The sequence below is a fragment of the Camelus bactrianus genome, chromosome 8 (genome assembly GCF_048773025.1).
Source record: "Camelus bactrianus isolate YW-2024 breed Bactrian camel chromosome 8, ASM4877302v1, whole genome shotgun sequence".
NCBI lineage: Eukaryota > Metazoa > Chordata > Mammalia > Artiodactyla > Camelidae > Camelus > Camelus bactrianus.
The window spans coordinates 46,641,726-46,662,928 of record NC_133546.1 but is presented as its reverse complement, the minus strand read 5'-3'; the positions used below and the strand labels follow the sequence as shown (position 1 = coordinate 46,662,928).

General features: G+C 42.5%; 1 long non-coding RNA gene across 1 annotated transcript in view; it reads right to left on the bottom strand.

The window, feature by feature from the left end:
* Positions 1-1,132: 1,132 nt before the first annotated feature.
* The window catches only part of LOC141578478 (uncharacterized), a 38,310-nt gene continuing 18,239 nt past the window's right edge, over positions 1,133-21,203 (bottom strand). The window contains exons 3-4 of the long non-coding RNA XR_012508863.1: positions 2,021-2,107; positions 1,133-1,315 (exon numbers count right to left, since the gene is read on the bottom strand). This is a non-coding gene — a long non-coding RNA (uncharacterized LOC141578478). The remainder of the gene's footprint in view (positions 1,316-2,020; positions 2,108-21,203) is intronic.

Below are 21,203 nucleotides of genomic sequence, written 5' to 3'. Positions count from 1 at the left end.
AGAACAAGTCCATGCTTTCATTAGTCTAACCATCCCTGCAGGCCTCTGTGATTCCACCAATTCACCTCAACATTGAAAGCTTGGAACCATCGTGGATGAATACCCGGGTTCTATCTCCAATGATGCTAAAATCAGCATTTCCTAATTTTGCTGCCACTCTGCAAAAACTGTTTAACGCTTAGGGAATTGGATACTTTTTTTTTCAGTTTTATTTTTTGGATATTTTTATTTTATTCTCTTGAGATCTCATTTACAACTTTCTGGCCATAAAGGAAAGTACAACCTCTAGACCTGAGATGTTAAAGGGACTGTGCTGGGTCAATTTCGTTTTAAACCTCACATGATTGGCATTTGGGGCCAGATAATTCTTTGTTTTGGGGGCCATCCTGTGCAATGTAGGAGGTTGAACAGCATCCCTGGGATCTACACACTCGATGCCAGTAGCACCCCCTCCTCCCCACACACACCCGTGTGACAACCAGAAGTACCTCCAGGCTATCCTATGACATTTTTTCTTTCCCTTTCTGGCTTGCTTCACTTAGAATGACGATCTCCACATCCATTCATGTTGCTGCAAATGGCATTATTTTATTCTTTTTTTAATGGCTGAGTGGTATTCAGTTGTATAAATAAACTACAACCTCTTTATCCAGTCCTCTGTTGATGGAGATTTAGGTCGTTTCTATGTCTTGGCTATTGTAAATAGTGCTGCTGTGAACATTGGGGTGCGTGTGTCTTTTAGAATTAGAGTTCCCTCTGGATATATGCCCTGGAGTAGGACTGCTGGACCATAGGGTAAGTCTATTTTTAGTTTTTTAAGGAATTTCCATAATGGCTACACCAAACTACTGTCCCACTAGAAACTGACACAACATTGTAGACTGACTATACTTCAATTAAAAAAAAAACAAAAAAAACTTCAGACTGAAAATGGCTCCCGAAGAGCAAATGGCTCCTGATTGAAATCTGCTGTGCAAAATGCCTACAACAATTTTCCCCTTGCCCGCCTTCTCTCACCTGGCTTTCAGTGGAACTCTGCCAAAAACTCAATCTTGGTTTACTTGCAGTATCTCTATTTGCACAGAATTTTATAACAAAATTTATTGAGCATTTACCATATGACAGACTTTTTAGTAATTTCTCATTCATTAATTCATTAAATACTGACAACAGTCCTAAATGGTAAGTACAATTAAGAATGATGCCCACTTATAAAGGAGGAAACTGAGGCTTGGAAGGTCAAATGACTTGCCCAAGGTCACACAGTGAGTCAGTGGCAGCCCCCTCTTGATCACCCGGCTCTGCCGTCTAGTTTCTGCAGACAGTAGAATCGGTATGTTAGGATTCATAACGCTGGGCAAAACCAAAGCAGACTTTGTGGGTACCCTCCTGGTTTCAAGTCCATGTGAATCCGGCTCCTTTTGTTTCGTATGTTTTTACCAACACCAGGGGAGCAACAATCATTTGAATGGTTAAACCGATTTGGCACAGTAAAATCCACTTCTTTTCAGTCTTGAAATTCCAGTGATGCATTTGCCGTTCCGCCTAGGCTACAGTTTCTCCTCAGCCCCCGCCACCATCCCACCTCTCTCCCGCTGCTCCTCAGGCCCCATTACTGCACTTCTATTTTTCTTTTTAATTTTCCAAACAACAAAATTGTATTTTATAGTTCAGCTATGACTCCAAGGGACAATATCGTGAGGAACGCCACAGCCAAAATGCTCAGAAGGAAATCAAGCGAATCAAGAAGAGAAGAGAATAGAAAAGGAAAACTGAGAACACAAATATTTTCTCGATGACTCGAAATTAAACTTTGGAAAACCATCGTACTTTGCAAAATATCACATTCAATTGTTAGTTTAAAAAATTTTTTTGTTTTGCGCATTTTGTGCACCAAAAGTGGGGAGGAGATGCTGGCTCACCTGGGGAACCGCACCCTGGGGGTCCCTTAAGACTCAGGCCTTTCTGATATGACAGAAAAGTAGCAAGAAAATCTGTTAAAATCACTAATCTTACTTACCTTTCTTGAGGCACCAGGAGGCCATCTGGGGTCCGGAGTTAGGTCAGATTCCTTAGGTCCGTTTTTCCCTCAGCGGAGAGCCTGGCTCTGTGTCAAGGAAGTGGCATTAAGACACTAAATAGGAGGCGAAGGGAGGGAACGGCATCTTTAGGGAAGACTGCCTACCCTGTGCCTGCCTCGGAGCCTCACCAGAAGTGTAGATCGAACCCAGGTCTTTCCCCTTATCTAGGTGCTCGCCTGTGATCTCAATTAGAACGAATATGGAGAACAGCTGTGAACTGTTCCCAGCTCACCATTAGAACCCAGAATCACAGGTAAAGTTTGAAAGCTTTGTTTTAATAACAGTTTTGACCACAGATTTCCCTGTTCTTTTCCAAAAGCAGGGCCTAGTCAAGAGCTTGTATTGCACAAAGACACTGTTAGGAAGAAGCTACCTTTCCTGAAGAAAAAACCTGGCCCAAAGGCCTCTCCTGCCCTCTTTACCCCACGAGATAATGGGCATGGAATTCTTTGGAAGAAGAGGTATAAGTCTTTTAATATGCTTACGTTTAGATTGAATTTAGTATTTTTCAAATTGCAATGCTTTAGAGATTGATAAAATCAGTTTGGTAAGTTGCAAACAGCACTTTAAGAAAAAACAAACAAACAAACTCTGATGGCAAGTCTGGTTCAAAGCTTTGCAGGGCGAGAGTGTATCCAGGAAAGGCCTAGCTGGAGCTCTCCCATCTGGAGGGAGGCATCCTCTCCAGGTCACTGTCACAGTCAGGCTTAGAGTCTTGAAGGAATTTAACATCCATTTCAAGAACTCACTAGTAGAGTGGCGACAAGTCTTTCTCTGCTAGTCCAGTAGAATCTGTTTATAAACAGCACATGTAGCCAGAGCCTTCTTTCCCCGCACAGACGCAGGGGACACATGGATGTACAGCAGTTTTATTCTTATGTGGGTTCTTTGAAAAAAGGCTTGTAGGGTCAAATATTCAAGAAACACTCTATTCTGTGGTCCTTTCTCTCATAGATGCCCAGTGCACATTAGCTACAGAAGAATACAGCAAAGAGGCCGGTTTAACTGTTTCACCTGATGTGTTCCCATGTGTTTAACCTTGGAGCCCTTTACTAAACAACCTCTATCAGCAGTTCCACTCCCTAGACCAAGCCCTCAGCCTCAGAGCTCTCCCTCTGGCTCCCCTCAGCTTACCGCCTCTCAGCATCCCCACTGATAGCGGTGGGACCCTTGCAGTCTTTACTCTGCATCCACAGTAGGTCCTCCACGCTCTCTTGCTGGAGACAGGAAGTCAGGTTTGCCAAATTACCTCCCAGATAATTTGAGGACTTTTAACACTGGGGACCCGGTCATCACTATCACGCTTTCGGCTTTTACTTAGAGAAGGATTTTCCACTCTGAGTAGAATCCCCCAACTACTGTTTGTGGAATTAAATTGCTTGAATCAAGTTGATCGCTGTGGATAAAGTCTGTTTGTTGGCTTTCACGTTATTTTCTATTTTTTCCCTCTTCTTCCCTGGGGTGCTGGGCTGCACAGCAGGCCCCACACACCTGCTGGTGTGCGCGGCGCTATCAACTCAACCGTTCAGCCACTTTCTCTTTTTCACGTTCAAACAGGAGACAAGCCCCGCTGGCCAGGGCTCGGGGACTCTGCCTGGAGTTCATTAAGGAACTGAATTTATGTATTATCACAAAGTAGTCAACACCGCAGCCTGTCCTCTAGAAACAGGTGCCAAGAGAGGAAATGTTTCATATTTTCCGCATGGCATGGAGGTTATCGGAGAGTGTTTCCAATCAAACTGAGTCTGTTTACGCAGTTAAATCATAATCTAGATTCTTCCTTTGGCCTCAGGGGTCTGGTTGCTGGCTCTCGGCCGGCCTCTCCCTGATCCTGCATCTTCCGTGCCACGGTGTTGCTGCGCCAGCTGCCACTTCTGGGTGAAAACCTAGTTCTAGTCTCCTCCAGGGTCAGCTGGTTGGGCTATTTGAAAAGCTTTTTTCTTTCAACTAACCCTCTGTGTCATTACAGAAACCAATCCTGCTTTCCAGCAACACGGCTGGGCAGGGTGTTCCTCGCTTGCTGACAGCAGCAGCTGTTTTCTTCCCCCAGGAAGAGCCCCAGGGACACACCCACCTGCCCATAGCCACCCTTGGCAGGAGACTTGAAGGGCAACACCCTCCCAAGGCCGAGGTGGGCTTCTACTCAGCCCAGCCTTCCGCCACTCCTACCTCCCCAGTTCCCATCCTTTCTTCTCATTTCTACTTATTTTCCTCCCTCACATTTAAACAGCACTAAGGAGATTATGCCAGATGGGAATGCTTTTTACTTGACAGGCTCTAATCATCACATTACCAAATTCTGCACGTCCCTGCAAAGTAAGGCTTGGCCCTCTGAAAGTTTCATTTGTTCATTTTGCCAGTAAGTTGTGGACTGTTAACTACATACCAGACAGTTTCAGGCTCTAGGGAAACAACAGTGACATAATCCCTGCCCTGGTGCCTACATGCTAATGAGGGAAGCAGATAATAAACAAAACAAGCAAAACATATAGAATGTTAGTAGTAACTGCTCAGGAGGAAAAATAAAGCCATGAAGCGGGGAATGAAGTTTTGGAGCAGGGGTGGGGGTGGCCAGGGAAGACCTCTTTGACAAGATGGTGTTTGTACAAAGACCTGAAAGGAGAGTAAGAGAGAGCTGAGTGAGGGAAGCAAATTTCAGGCCAAGGGACCAGCCTGTGCCAAGGCCCTGGGTGGGACATGCCTGGCAAGGTCAGTATGGAGGGAGCCGTAGGGCTGCTGTGAAGATCAAAAGTCTGTGGAGTGCCTGGCATACAGATAGTGCTTAATAAAGGTGGCTATAGCAATCATGGTCACCCATCAGATATTGTGCTTTATTTGATGTAAATTGGTGCATAATTATCTGGCCAAGTAGGCACATGTCTGTTCCTTGCCCTCAAGAGGATCTCTGGGTGTGGCCCCAGCATTTGTCCCACTGGCATCCCCAGTTTTCTCCTTCAATGGGTCCACAGGGCCATGGCTGAGCAAAAAAGATGTTGCCGAGCAGATTTCCTTCGCCCACGACAGGGCAGTAGTTTCTGAAGTGTCATCCCCAAGAGCAGCAGCAGCAGCACATGGCAACTTGTTAGAAATGCCAAATCTCGAGCTGCACCCAGATTTACTGAATCAGAAACTCTGGGATGGGACTCAACCATCCGTGTTGAGCAAGCCCTCCAGGTGATTCTGATGTATGCTCAGTTTCAGAACCACTGCCTAGAGTTCCTGTTCAAAACATCTCCCACAGCTGGGGAAGGCTTCACTAAGTCCCCTCGGTCATTTCCTTTGCTCTCCATGAAATCACCTGATCAGATAGACGATTTGTTGTCATTGTAGATGATTTGTTGTCGTTGTTGCTGTTTAAGTTTCCTGAGATGCCCTGTGGCTCTCTAGGGCTGTTGCTTCCCAGATCTCCAGAGATGGCCCATCTGCTTTACCGCTGTCACCGGGTTCTGAATGAAAACGGCAGCAGCTGGGCTTGGATACCTACCTGGAGGACTCCCTCTGCCCAGATGACTTCCTCCAGTATCTGCAATGGCACTGATCACCTCTGAGAGCTATTTTAAGTTTTGTCATTGGAATTTTTTAAAAACAAAGCTTTCAAAGCCAAGATAGACCAACTCAGATTTTCAGACGTGACTCAGCATTTATTCATTTCCCAGTCCCAGGAAGATGTTATCTTGCTGTTTACTGTGAATTAGACAAAGCATGATGCTCCAGGAACCAAGGCCACTTCCAGTAAGTTTTCTGGCATTGAATGGCAATGTGACCCAACTTCTCCACAAGAAGTAGTGTGGTTGACTTAGAGTGACAACCCTCCTGGTCTGCTATAACGACGTGGGGATGGGTGGGTTGGGGGAACACAAGGAAGGAGGTCGTTGAAAATCTGATTTTGTTGCGTCTCAGTTTGAACCCTTTGGCAACTTCTGTTGGCCTAAGCAGCGGTTCTCAAAGCTAATCCAAAACAAAATTACCTGGGCCTCTTTTTTGAAATGTAGACTCCTGGGACCCTAAGAGAAGTGCTTCTAATGCAGGTGATCCTTCACATTTTGGGGACTCTAAGAAAGACAGAGTTTGAAATTCTCAACTTCACAGGAAAAAAAAGTTCTTTATGATGCTAGGAGCTGTTACCTCTCAGTTTGGTCTCAAGACCAAATCTCTTACCATCTTCCTTTTGCCATTTAGGATAATATTTGTTCTTATTTTTTGGTAGTCTTTAATATATTTTATAGTTTTTATAAACTTTATCATTTTTCTTCAAATTTGCTGCTAAATGTTTAAAATATTTTTATTGATATGATCATTTTTTTTAAATTCAGTTTGTTGCTCTCATAGATTATGTTGATAGATTTCCTGATACTGACTCACCCTTGAATAAATCCTGCCTAGTCAAGGATGCTGTTCTTTGGATATATTGCTAGATTCCATGTAAAATCAAATGGGTTACATTTCAAATGTTTAAACTTTATTTTTTATTAAGGTAAACAGTTTTAAAGAGTTAAATGGTTCCATAAAACTTACAAAATAGCAGTCCACACCTTTGCCCTTACCTACTCCTCAATTCCTACTCTCTAGAAGACAACAACTTACAACTTTTATATCTGTTTCTCTGGTATTTGCTTTTCTGTGTCTAAATGGCATACTTATACAGCTATTTCTTTCTTTTATCTTACTTTTATTATTTATTTATTTAGTCAGGGGAGATAATTAGCTAATGGAGGGACTGGAGATTGAACCCAGAACCTTGTGCATGCTAAGTATGCGCTCTACCACTGAGCTACGCCCTCCCTCCAACTTCTTGATATTTTAGTTTTTGATATCATGTAGAGTCTTTCAACTATTGTATGAGTTTTAGCTTCTTTACCTGCCTACACAAACTCTACACACACACACAACCCCAGGCAAGTGCATGCCTGCCAGGCATACTCACACATACAAACACACTCTTCTTCACATCATGTGGTTATATTTTTGTTAACTAATACTGATTTACATTATTATGACTATGTAAATATTATTCCCAACTAAGTCACGATATGAACTATGATTAAATTTCCTTCTTGTACATCTTTGGTTTTTTCTAGGGTTAATCACTTTCTCACATTCTTCCTTTCTTAATTTTCCTGTGTACCAATCAGTAATTCACACCCAAACTCTGACAGAATTAAAATCTCATCTCAATACTTCCAAACCTCAGCTATTCTATAAAACTAATCTTTTTCAAATAGATATCCCGTCTGGAATCTTCTGTCCTGCTCCAGTCAGGACTGATAATTCTCTAAGCTTGCTGAACTGCCACCTTCCTCGGATCTCTCTCTTTTATCATCTCAGGGTCTTCCTGCCTCTCTCTCCTGTGGTCCTTATCTTCTTTCTTGGTTTAATGCTCACATTTTGATGGAGGACATCCTCCAATGAGAAAGCTATGTGGAAGTTTTTTGAGATCTTGAAGTTTCTGGAAGAGAATTTTTATTCTGCCTTCAGATTTGATGGTCTGTTCAGTTGGAGTGTAGAATTCTACACTGGAAATAAATATTCTGAGAAATCAGAAGACATTTCTCCATTATTTTCTGTAGAAAAATTTTGCCAGTATCCTTCCTGGTCCTCTGTGTGTGGCTTGATCTTTCACTGTTTCATCCTCAGTGCTGTGCAATTTCTCAGTGATATGCTTTTTCAGAGATTTTTCATCCTTGTGCTTGGCTCTGGATAGACTCTCTCAATCAGTTCTGGGAAATTTCCCAGATGATTTATTCCCTCTGTTTTCTCTGTTATTTTTCTAAAACTCCTTATCATTCCAAATATTGGACTTCTTCAGCTGATCTTTGAACTGTATTATCTTCTCTTTTCCTCTCTCCCACTCTCTCTCTGTTCTATTTTCTTGGAGATTTCAAATTTGTCTTCCAACTAGGGTTACTAGATAAAATATAAGATACCCAGGTGAATTTTAATTTCAGACAAACTAAGTCTGGGACTAAAACTGGGACATATTTATACTAAAAAAATTTGTTTATCTGAAATTCAAATGAAACTGAGAGTCCTGTACTTCTATGTGCTAACATTGACAACACTTCTAATTCTTTTCTTGAATTGTTCCTTTCTGCTATCCTAATTTTAATCTCCAATTAAAAATGGATCTCTATTAATTGTTCTCTAAATGTTTCTTTCTAATTGCTTCTTTTGTTTCTTGAACACAATATCTTTTCTTTCTGGAGATAGTGAAGGCTTTTTAAGTTTTCTGCTGTCACCTATACTTTTTCTAAATTTCTTTTTCTTCCTATTTGGTCTCTGCCTTTCACGCTAGATTTGCTCACACATCTTGGTTGTCTGCTCATAGTTAAGAGTGATACACTAGATGAAGTTTAGGAGCCCAGTGTGTGGGTGGAATCTGCTGACTGGTGGGCTTCCCTGCAGCGCTGTCTGTTCCATTGGGGGCTGCTGACTGTCAACACCTGTGGGTCTTCTCCCCTGGGCTGGTCAGGCCCCCGAAGGGGAACCTCTAACTCCTTTCCTGGGAGGGATAACCATGGCTGCTAGTGTTCCGGGAGATGAAACACAGAAGGCCAGGGCCCAGGGATCCAACCTTTCTGTAACTAATCTTCCTCCTATTCCCCATTTTCAGCATCATTTCCTTGCTCAGTGTGCCTGGCATCCTTGAGTCCAGAATCCCCCTGGCTCAATCTCTCAGACAGTCTTCAGCCAGGAGGCAATAAAGGGCCACTCATCCTGTGTGGGGCAAGAGAGGTGACCTGGGAGACTAACTGCTTAAGTAGATGTTTTTTAATTTGCATATATTTTTCTGAAAACAAAGTATCATTGTCCTGACCAATATGCATCATTTCCCCACAGAGATGCTTCACCTCTCTTCTGATTTCCCCTCACTCCAGTAAGATGAGAGCTTTAAAATCATTTTACTTTCCATCCTTCCTTTGAACTTTGGACTCTCTTTTTTCTCCCTCCCTTTCTGCCCACCAACAGTTGCTACTGACAATGTAAGCATAGATTCCTGCCCCTCCCCTAATCAGACATGCCTCTCACAACTTCAGCTTGCTGGGAAGGTATTTTGCTTTGTCTCTCTGGCTGTTGACCCCTTTTAAATGGTATGGTATTCTTCTGTGTGGGCTCTTTAGATCTTAGGACATGATGGTTTATGAGTCCCAGGTAATGGGAGTCCCACAGATGCCAGAAGCTGATGCGATCTCAGTCCCCACAGGCTGATTTACAGGAGCTGCAGGAACCCCCTCCCTCCAGACTTCTCACATTGTTTCAGCTGAAGGGTAGAGGACCCAGTCCCCATTCAGCATCTCCTTGGCTCCTTGAGTGGGAAGTCCAGCACCGTCACACAGGGCTTCTGTTGACTTTAGTCCCAAAAGTTCACCTCTCCCTGGGATTGACTGCTTTCCATTCTTCACTCCTGGCCTTTGACATTATTTTCTAGGCCCACTGGGAGAAGGAACCTCACAATTCTCTCTGCTGGGAACCCACCAAAGCCCAAGGCCTCACTCGTACCCAGTCACCCATAGGAATTAGCAGCTGTGTGCCTCCAGAGAGGAAGAAACTTGGGGTTTGGGAGTCGGAAAGATGAAAATTGCATCCAGGCTGTCATATTCTCAGAATCCCCTTTCAGCCCCCATACATTATTTTCATTGCCATTAATCACACCTGGGGAGCGCTGATTAAAAGCATAGAGTAGGGATGAATAGCTATAGTCCTGGTTCAATACCTGAATACAAGCTCATCCCACTCCTGAACTTCAGGTTGGTCCACTGAGAAGACAAACACACCACAATTTTAGTACCATTGCATTAAGAGATAAGAGAAAGTTACCATACTTTCACTATGAAAAAAAGCAATCAAAATGACTCAGAGTGAAAATGTAAGTCTTTCCTAACCCTGCTTTATCTAACGAAAGATCTACCTGCAATGAGGAATCACTACCAGTTTCCCCTCAGAAAGTTTAAAGATCAGGCTGGTTCTGGAAAGAAAGATTGAGTGGGCAAATTATTAACCTAAATGGAATTAGGTTTCTGTTTCAATAAAGATTCCCATTAAAGCTGAAAGCAATACAGCTACAGCAGTGCAGCCATAACCACCCACTGCCTGTATGACGATGTGCTTAAATTACACCTGGCTGTGCACCCCATTATTGCTTTGCAAAAGGCAGTAACATGAGGTGGACCTCTGTGGTCACGGTGTCCTTCAGGTGACAGCCTCAAAGGAATCCTAGCTGGGATGCAATTAATACTCTGAACATACGTTACTCATGTATCAGCACACGACAAGAGGCTGACAATGATTAATCAGCTCATTAATGACAGGCTCACCTCATACCATAGTACGTGACTTATTGAATGTTTTGTACTTTTGTCTTTAGTTGCGGTGAAAAGGGTATGACAACCATATTTCATTCAAACTGTGTCCATCTAGAAAGGTAAGTCAGCATCTTCATCCTCGTCAGGCAGGCATCACCAGGGCAGGAGGCAATTCAAGAGTCTGTGTCTCGTTTGCCTACTTCCAGTCTGGTGGAAATTTCAATTTTCCTCTCTTAAAAGACTTAGGAAGGACGTCATACACTGGCAGCCTGTAGGCAGCATCCAGCCCTCAGATGAGCAGCAGGGTTTAAAAAAAAAAATGAATTCACTGTCAGCCTTTAAAATCAGAAAATTTAACATCAAAGTCTGGACTTCTAGTTTTCTTGGAATAAAGAGCATCTGGCCACCCTGGGCCCTGACAACTGGCAGGTCTGAGCAGAGGCTGCCCTTGTTTTAATGCGGCAAGTGGAGCAACACTTTATTTTATAGCCAGCAACTTCTCTCATTGCCATCAGCTGCCTAATTGATGACTTAGGGGTGCAATCCGGTAGGAATAGTCACCAGAAGGCAATAGTGCTAGTTCCCACTGCACTGGGAAACTCCTGGGCACCTGATATCACAATATGAAGCCTCTATTACATGTCAAGGAGCAGGGAACAGTGAAGAGGGAAGGGAAGTGGCTGTCTGAGGGCAGGAGCCCAGTGTTCTTTCCCAGGCACCTGTGAGGAAGACCTTCTATTCAGGGCACAGACAAAAGTGCTTCCATTGTTCAGGGGCAAGGAAGGGCACTGGGCACTGAAGGGGCAGGTGGCAGAATGCCTGGAGGGCAGGGTGCCTCCCTGGGTGATCAGATGTGTCTAAAGACAATCCTAACTCTCTTTCTGTTTCCTCCATAGAGAAAGAATGTTAACCACTCCATTTCCTAGTTCCTCCACACCTAATACTTTCAATACGGATTGAGAAATTCTGAGAATCCCTCAGAGCCTGGCTCTGACTTGGAGAAACTCTTTCCAGATCAGAGTGTCACCAAGGGGAGTGACACATCCTGGATCCTGGACCCAACTCATTCAATTGGGAAATCTTCCTGATAAATTCGGGGGGGGGGGGGGCGGAAATCACCCAAAGCCCCAGGGGCCTTCCTGTTGATTTGAATCTGTTCAACCCCCAGCAGATGAAAACAACATCAACAGATTTAATCGACACAGGAATCACCTGGGATCTTGTTCAAATGTGAATTCTGATTCAAAAGTTCTGGGAAGGAGCCTGAAAGTTTGCATTTCTAACAAACTGCTAGGGGAGGCCCATGCTGCCAGTTCAAGGTCATTTTCAGTAGCGAGGGGCTATGAAAAGCACCTCCTGTACCTGCTCATGGACATTTTTGGCTCTTTTTTTCTGGGCTCTTGTCTGTTTTTTCCTCCTTATCCTTTTTGCCTATCCTTTTCCTCTCTCCATCCATCCTTCTTCTTGCCAACTCTATTCCTACCAGGCATCTCTATCATCTCCCAGCCCTCCTCCACTCAAGGGTAAGAAGACTCCTGCCCTTCCCACCAACCCCCATCTCGCCTCCCCTTGGCCAGAGTTCATCTCTGTCCCTCCTCTCCTCAGTATGCCAGAAAGGTAAGTCACCATTTACTGACAATTGTGTGCCAAGCACTGTTGCAAATGTGTTACCGTTAGACTGTACCCCGCAGGCCTGAAGCCCTGGAATTGCCCAGCTGCAAGACCCAAGAAAGAGCCTGGAGGTAGAGACATCAACGACTTATTGGATATGGAATCTTACCAGTCTGAAGCAAACTCCCAGAGCAACACCCCGCCATGTATGTCTGCAGGCAGAAATCGTCACTACTTGGGGGAGAAGGAGGCTACCACTTACAGAGGGAATTAATGTCAGGTTGGCTTATCAGTTACCGGGGAAACCAGAGGCTCAGGCAGGGGGCAAGCACTTTGGTAGTTACTGATTATGCCCCGTGATTAAGAAGATGGGATAGTCATGTGTGTAGGGTGTAGGTGAAGTAGGAACTGGTTCAGCAGGAGATGTACAGAGAGCAAGAGAACAGCCATCTTGAGTAGCCACCATACAGTTACCCATATTATGTAATTCTCACAACAACCCTATAAAGCATATATTAATAATGTCATGTTAGAAATGAGAAAATTGAGATTTGTGTAGTTAAACTTTGTCCGCAACTAGGAAGGAATGAGTTGAGATTAGAATTTGGATCTGTTTAATACCAAAAGCTACAACCTTTAAAGTATTTTATGCTCAGATAAGGTGAAATGGTCTAGAAGTCAGCAGGCGGGGATGGACTGAGAAAAAAGAAAGGAAGTCCCCAAGCATCGCTCCAGTTATGTACCCTGTACAGTTCTCCACACCCTTCCTAAGCAGATGCCCGATGGGACAGCTTGACACAGCAATAGTAAGTCCTATTTTGGGAATGCCCAGATTAGCTGGGGTGGGACAGGATTCAGCAGTATTATTAAAACCCACACTTGCCAATGTGCCTAAATTTTCAATGTAACTCTTACATTAGGTTCGTAACTGTACACCTAGAGCCTACTACCAGAAAGAGATTCTTTCCAGTTGCCAATCACCTAATCACGTGGCCTAAAGGATGGAGCCCCAGCTCTCCTATCAGTCCATACAAGGTTCTCCTTGAATGGGTAGCCAGTTCCCTTCTTTCTCTCTGCTTCCATGTTCTGCTTCCATGACTCCGCCTCTAGTATCCCCTTGGTGCGTTATTATTCTCTGCCTTGTCCTCAAGATCCTACCTAAGTGAACTGGCTTCCAAGCTGGAAGTCTTAGCAGACCTTAAAACCTTTCTGTCTTTCAGATGCTTCAAACTGCAGCATCTACAAGACAAATAAATCTTGCTTATATTGGCTATCTCCTGTCTCTGACTCTTATTAAGTGTAGCAAAAAGAAAAAAGAAAAATAATCTCTTTTTAAATTCTCCCAAAGATCCCACAAGGTTGAGGAGAGGAGAAAAGGCAAGGGGTAAGGATGAGGAAAATTCCATCTTGACACAAAATTTTTTCGAAGGTCTATATTCACTCAAAGGAGAATAGTCAATATTTTAAAATACGAAATGGACAGGGAAATTGGGAGCAGTATGGTTTGGGGGAAGGAGTCCTGGCCCAGGAGTCATGAGATTTATGTTCTAAGTCTATCTTTGCCACTAAGCAGCTGTGCAAACTTGGATAAGCTGTATCAGTTTTCTTGACACCAGTTTCTTTATCTTTGAAGTAAGGGGATTAGATTGAATGATGAGCAAAATTCTTTTGATCTCTGTTCTTCAGTGTGTTCCCTAAGCACCTAAATAAAATAAACCAGAAAGTTTTTGTGAAATAATGTTGCATCTCACGAGAAATTTAGACACAAACTAGGTTGAATCAGTGCTTGAAAACAAGGAGGTAAAAAACAGTGATTAATAATGATGTTAATGATAAAAAATAAAAGACCAAGAAATTAAATAAGGATAAAATGAATAATAATGATAAAAATAAAAGATTGAGCAATTAAATAAAGACAAAAATGGCTGATTCTATAGTTTTTCTTTTTAAAAAGATTTTAAGTTCTCTACCAAGTGACTACCTACTATTCATAATTATCAGTTACTTATAAAATATGTAATTGGGGCAAGGCATGTTCCATTCTGCAGTATATTTCCACTTAAAAAACTGTTTTCTAATAAAATTATTGAATTATAAGGTCAAGCACCAACATTTTTATTTTAAACAATGGTAGGTAGATCAGAAATAAAATTAGGTCAACATGAATAATTTCCTTCCTGGCAGATTATGGAATTTACCGTACATGGTATTTTCCATCTTTGAAGTTAACATGTAATTAAGTTTGCTTCATGCCAACTCATCTGCCCCCAAATGTTTCAAACTGAAAAAGAGACAAAGCCACCTGTAGCTACCTCTCCCTCCATGCAGTTAGCCAGTGGGGAATATCTGCACTGGACTCTACTGGGGCATATGCTGTCAGGGAGGCCCAGCAACCCCAATAATATAAGGGCAAAGATAATATCTCTGTGTTTTAGAGTCATCTGGATCAGTAAAAGTACATCAGGCAGTCTGCATGGATACCACCTTCCTCGGTCCCGTAATTAAAGGTGTCCTCCTGCATCTGGCCTTTGGAGACCTGACCTCTCCTGAAGGGCTATCATTTATCTTCTAGGAATCCCCCTTCATCAGCTCAAACCATTTGTGTAGGAGGATGTCTCAACCACTCTACTCAGGGGGTGCCTTGGCCAGGAGGAACGTTTTCTGTGATGATGCTACAGTTGAAGTTTCATCACTTTATCTTCCTCCTGTGGCCCCATCCTGACCTCGGGTACCAATGACCTCTATGCCAAAAATCACACTTGAAAATAATATTGTGATCCTTTGTGCTGAACTCCCCAGGCCTGACTTACATTTACCATTGAGAGAATTCTCCTTTATTAAATAGCAGTTACTATCTTGGACAACCCGAGTCCTAGAGTTTTGTGTCCACCATGTTCCTAGATGAAGCAGATAAAAGGCACCACGAAGTCTGGAGTGTCGGAAACCTTAACTAGATCAGAAGACAAGTTTGAGGGAAAACTTTACCTCCTGCTGTTCTCCACGAGTCACTAGGACCTACTTACTCTTTATCTTCCTCAAGAACAGCTGTAAAATACCGCTGAAGATGTGGGTTGCAAATTGACCTAAGCCAACTTGACCAGTCATAATTATCACATTCCTGTGATAAATGCTGCTAAACACGTGGGGTTAGAGGAGGGTGGAGCCTCTGCATCTCTTTCCCCACCGCCTCACCCCCAGGCATGTCGTCGTGATAAAAGCCATTCTTAAATCAATTTCTGCCACACATATAAACCTCACTGACGTGCAAATATCGAATTATTATGTTGTACACCTGAAACTAATATACTATGTCAGTTATATCTCAATTAAAAAATTATTTTGCAAATGAAGGGATATTTAAACTTTTTTGTTTTTAAACTTTGTTAGCAAGCAGGCACAAAAACCATCATCAAATTCTTCCTTTAATCTTGGACAAGTCCCCACACTCAGATACTAACAAGCACCTTATATGAGGAAGCAGACATCCCAGTATTCTGACAGCAGGTCAGCTGGGCTTCTGGTAGAATCAGGCAGCTAAGCCCCCCACATGGTAGAAGGAGGCGGGGCCAGGTGGATTTCTGGACCTGGAGCACTGCCCCAATGTATAAGACTCATGGGCTTGCTGAAAAGGTACCCTATTTCCATGTAAGGATGGTGGGACCTGTCACTCTTTTATACAACCTTATGGCTTGAACACTGTTCATTTAGCCAATAAAAAAGTATTCCATATATCACTTAGGCTAATTGACATACCCTCTGAAATAGATTCTTATAACAACATTTATAATGCCTACATAACCACTTCTAGATGGTGATTTCCTGATTAGTTTCCTTCACATGCTATCCATAACTCCTAGGGTGAAAATTAGAGTTAATTTATACATATGTGCATCACAGTGTTTATAATGATTTATTTTAAATTAGCAAAGGGACAACTTTCTGACACAGCCTATCTGCAAATTTGACATCTGAAACCCCTCCACCACTCCCATTCATCATTATTGCTGGAGAAATTATGGAAATATGCAAATAAAATAATACCATTCTTTCTGAGTTTGCATCCCAGCTCTATGTTTAGCCATTACAGAAAATGTATTTGAATAGACTACAGAGAAAGGAAGGCACATGAAAACAAGGTGGGGAAAGAAAGGACCTGGGGACCTAGGAAATTGTTTTGGCTTAATTAAATTGTCCTAGCAAAGCAGACTTTGCTAAAAGGATAATGAGGGATGATGGCACAGGGGAAGGGATGGGAGAGAGATGGGTGGGGGGCAGGCATGACGTTCTTTCCCATGTACATCCTCTCTGCAAAAGCAGCGTAAGCCACTTCCCTTTCTGGGTTCTGAATTGTAGACACTGAGCTTATGAACAGTAGCTCATGGAGCCACTGCTTAGGTAGAGAACAGAGTAAAAGGGGCCATTGAGCAGATCCTTCCCTCACCTATTCATCAAAGGAGCAAACCAAGTTCTTTACCAGAGTCATTTACCTTTGCAGACAACTCAGACCATTGTTCCCTGGGGCAGAACAATGACTCACGTGATCAGTAGCCTGCTATTTTATCAGCTATGATAACTCATGCCTCACTCCCTTCCGCTGACTGTTGACATTTGCTTTGGACTATAAGTTAATAGACTGAAAGAGCAACATAGTTTTATTTGGCAAAACGTTCAGGAACACATTCTGTATTATTCCCTATTATTTCACTTAATTATCAGTTATCAGTATTGAGCTTCCATAGATGAGTAGAAAGTAGTGGGACAGGAAGGGCAATGGAACAGAAAAAAAGGGAGCTGGGTTCTTGTCCCAGCTCTACCACTCCCTAAATGTGTAGCAGCCTGCTCCCTTCTCTGAATTGAGACCAGACCAGACCATCTCTAAGATCCCAGCACTCATTCCTTTAATTATTTATTGAGCATCTCCTACATGTGAAGCATTGTTCTAGGCTGTGTCTAGAGGACACAGTACTAAAAAAACAAGACAAAGTCCTTAACCTAATGGAAACTACATTTTAATAGGGGATGAAAAAGACTAAATAAATAAGAAAATAAATATATAATACATCACATTACACGATAACTGCTATGGAGAGAAATGAAATGAAGTAGGGATAGGGTGCCATTGAGTGGTAAGAGAAGGCCTCACTAGCAAAGGGGGGGGGGTGGGCATTAAGAGACTCCTTGTCTCTGTTTATTGGGATGAGGGATGTTCTAATAAAGGAAACAAAGCAAGTGCAAAGACCCTGAGGCAGGAATGTGCTCAGTATGCTCAAAGAACAGCCAGGTAGCCAGTGTGGTGGGAACAAAGTGAAGAAAAGAGAATGGTGGGGGGTAGGGGTTAGGGTTAGGGGACATGTAGGGTGTATAGGCATGTAAGTTCTTTAGCCTGAACTCTGGGAAACTTGGGCAACCACTCGGGGATTTTTGACCTGAGAACAGCCATCTTCTGACATATTGGAACAGGATCCCTCTAGCTGTTGACTACAGGGGTTAAAGTCTACAAACAGGCCAGATATGATGGTGGCTTGGACCATGTTGAAAGCTATAGGGGTGGTAAAAAAGTGGTCAGGTTCTGGATATATCTTGAGGACAGAACCAACAGAGTTGTAAGAGAAAGAGAAAAATCAAAGACAGAGCTAGGATTTTTGCAAGTGGAAGAACGCAAGATTTTTCTATTTGTTAACTGGTGGTGTGAAAAAGTAGAATTAAGTTTGGCTTGGGTGAGGGGTATAGCTCAGTAGTAGAGCATGTGCTTAGCATGCACAAGGTCCCAGGTTCAATTCTCAGTACCTCCAACTGAAAGAAAGGAAAAAATTTACTAAATAAATAAATAAAACCTACCTGCCTAGAGATTATATACTATCTTTAAAAAAAAAAAAAACAAGGTTAAGTTTGGCTTAGGCCATGTTAAGGACGAGATGCCCATTAGATGTCTAAGAAAAGATGTTAAGTAGCCTCTTGTATATATGTCTGAAATTCAGGAGCGGTTTAGGGTACAGGTATACAGCAGGCCCTGACAGCGTCTTTTATCAGTATCTATTTGGCACATCCTGGAGGTCACCTTCAGCTTGGTAGACAGTTGCCATGCCTTCTGTGGCAGATGGACACATATATTCAAGCTATACAAAGACCTACAAATTTGCAAGTAAAAACTGACAACACAGTAGAAAAATGGGCAAAACAATTGAACAGTTACCTCCCAAAAAAGGAAATTCAAATGACTGAAATATGTGAAAAGGAGCTTAACCTCATTATGATCAGGGAAGTACAAATGAGATATTACTATAACCCATTAAAAGGCTAAAACTTAAAAAGATGTAAAATTCTGAGTGTTCGTGCCAATGTACCCATTGAGCTTAGAAAACTGTCCAGTGATATCTCCTAAAATTGAATAGATACATACACTGTAAGGCAGCCGTTTCACTCTAAGGTATATATACCCAAGAAAACTTAGTGCATTTGGTCACCAAAAGATATGTACAAGATTGTTCATGGCAGGATTATTTGCAATAGCCAATAAAGGGAAACAACTCATGTGACCATCAATAACAGAATGGATAAAGTTGTTCTAGTCACACAATGGAACATTACTCAGCACTGAAAAATGAACAAATGCATCCTTGATAATCCTATAGGTGTAATGCTGAGCAAAAGAAGCCTTTAGGGGAGAGGATGAAGAGTGGAACAAGGAATGTCCACTTGAAGAAATTTCCTTCATGTCATATAAAACTGTATCTGAAACAAAAGTAAGAACTTGCTGAAATTTGTTAATTCTGGGTAATAGGAACATAGGGGCTTATTATATTATTCTTTGTATTTTCTAGAACTTAAAAAATATGTGCTCTCCCCTATTTAAAATTCAGACCAAGAGACCTGATCTGCATACTCCAACTTTAACTGATTATGATACTATAATCAGGATCCAGTGAATCAGATTCCCAATCCTATTAATGAAGGACAGCCAAAATATTCACCAAATGTTGTTGCATATATCCTATAGATTATTAAACTTAAGAATTTTGTTCAGATCAGCTACCACCAGCCAGGCAATCACCTTACTTTTTCCAGGTAAATAAACAGATGAAGAAAACTTAAAAAAAAAAAAAAGTGCCCTCCTCAAAATACAAAAACAAGCCAATGTATGGTCCAGGAGCAGAGGGAGTGAGGATGCCCATGCTCGGGCCTATTTTTCCTCTCTGCTAATGCTCTTATTTTTTTATACCACACAGTTTCATACCAAAATACTGATTATTTTGCCTCATTGGCTAATTGCTTCAGGCATATTATTTTTGCAACCTGAACTAGATTGTAAATTCAAGCCACAGACTAAGTAACATTTCTCCAATATTCCTTTGTGATTCTTTGTATTGTGAAAGGCACATCTTGAAATAATTAATAAACACTTGAGAGATTTATGGATTGATTGAAGTAAATTTGGTAATCTCAGGCAAGACATGTATTTAACTTTCCCAGGCACATTTTCCTCATTTGTGTGAATTCTTTCCTGTGTATTTTTCTATCCATTCTTATATTTTTCTAAGGCTTTGCTATAATAGGCCTCAATAAATAAGTGTGGAACAAATAAATTAATTTTAGGGGATTCATACACAAGCTCACATATTTTCCCCATCTGGAAGATGCAAGAAATTTTAAGCTACATCTCTTCCACTGGCTGTTGAGCCTGGCAAAATGTTAATTTCACCATAGATCTATCACTTAAAATTGTTGTTAGTCATTTACACTTTAGCATAAATTGAGCCAGCCATTTTAATGTTTTTAAAAGTTCAAAACATATTGTAATTCAATTCCACTTTTCAGCAAGCCTGAGGCACAGAACCTGAAGATGAAGCAGTTTCTCTTTGAACGTTGTTATTGCCAAATGAGACTGGCCTGCCAGAGAATGCAATCTATAGTATAGAAGAAACTAGCACATGCATTCTGGATTGCTCCGGAGGAATGTAGAGTCTATTTGAAATTTGCTAAAGCAATGCCAAAGTTTTTTCCTTTTCTCTGAGTTTGAGTTTCCTATGGGCTAAAAAAAAAAAAATAGTGTTTCAATTCCTAAGTATAACACCGTCACTGCAGAACTGGCAGGAAATGGGCCTCATCTCTCCCATTCCTCTCTCTTTTCTGCTTTCCCCCAAGTTGCCCCAGCAGGAGCCTTGGCCTTTTGAGTACCCCAGAGATAGCCTAGGCCCAAGTCAGAGCAGCACGGCCCTGACCCTCCTCCCAGGACCTGCTCCAAGGGCAGGAGCCACCTCCCTTCTCAGCCTTGGCCTGTGGCTCAGTAGCCCACCTGGGACTTAGTTCACAGTCAAATTCAGCACATCTAGAGACCCTCTGCAGAACCGAAATTTGAAGGTTGTTCTGCCCAAGCAATCTGTTCCACAGAGCAGATTAATTTCATACTGGCAAAAATCATACACTTGGTAATTATCTAGACTGGGGGGAAAATACCAGTAAGTTTATTGCCACATAAAATAGAATTTAAAGAATAGAGAGGAGAAACCTGGGAGGTCCCCATTAGCTACTCTAAACCATGCTTCCAATGACTCTCTAACCTGTAACTTCCACCCCAACCTGGCTTGTCCGCTCCAGACCCATATTTCAACCCTCTGACATTCCGTAGTTCCTCTTTGCCCTCAATAAACCATTGGGGGCGCGTCCAGCCCCTTTGTGAGCCAGCTCCCCTGACACTCCCTACTCAGACCTGTACACAGCTGCACAGAGCAGATCCCCTGCAGTTCCCCGAAGGCCCTGTGCTCTTTGGGACTTCTCTGCCTTCACATGGACTGTTCCTCCTGCCTGGAACGCCTCCTGCTTAGCCTTCCTGCCTGGCTCACCCCAGACCATCCTCTGGGATGCAGCTCACGTACCACCTCTCTAGAAGAGTCCTGACCTCTGTGCTCAGCGAGGTGCTTATCTGTGCTACACTATGGTCCCCAGGGCTCTGTCTGATGACTGTATTTATCTGTTTTCTCATCTCTCTCACACCGACCTTAGTGGGGATCTGGGCCTTTCCTCTTTGTCCCCCCACTCAGGTCCTTGTTATCTCTTCCAGGGACAGAGGGTACCTTCATAATAAGTCTTCTGTTCGCAATCAACCTCTGCCCTCCCCCATTCTCCTTCTTCCCCACTCCAGAGTTGTATCTCTAAAACATTTAATCCCCCCTTTCTTTTCTTTCAAAATCTTCTGTTGTCTCTCATTGCCCAA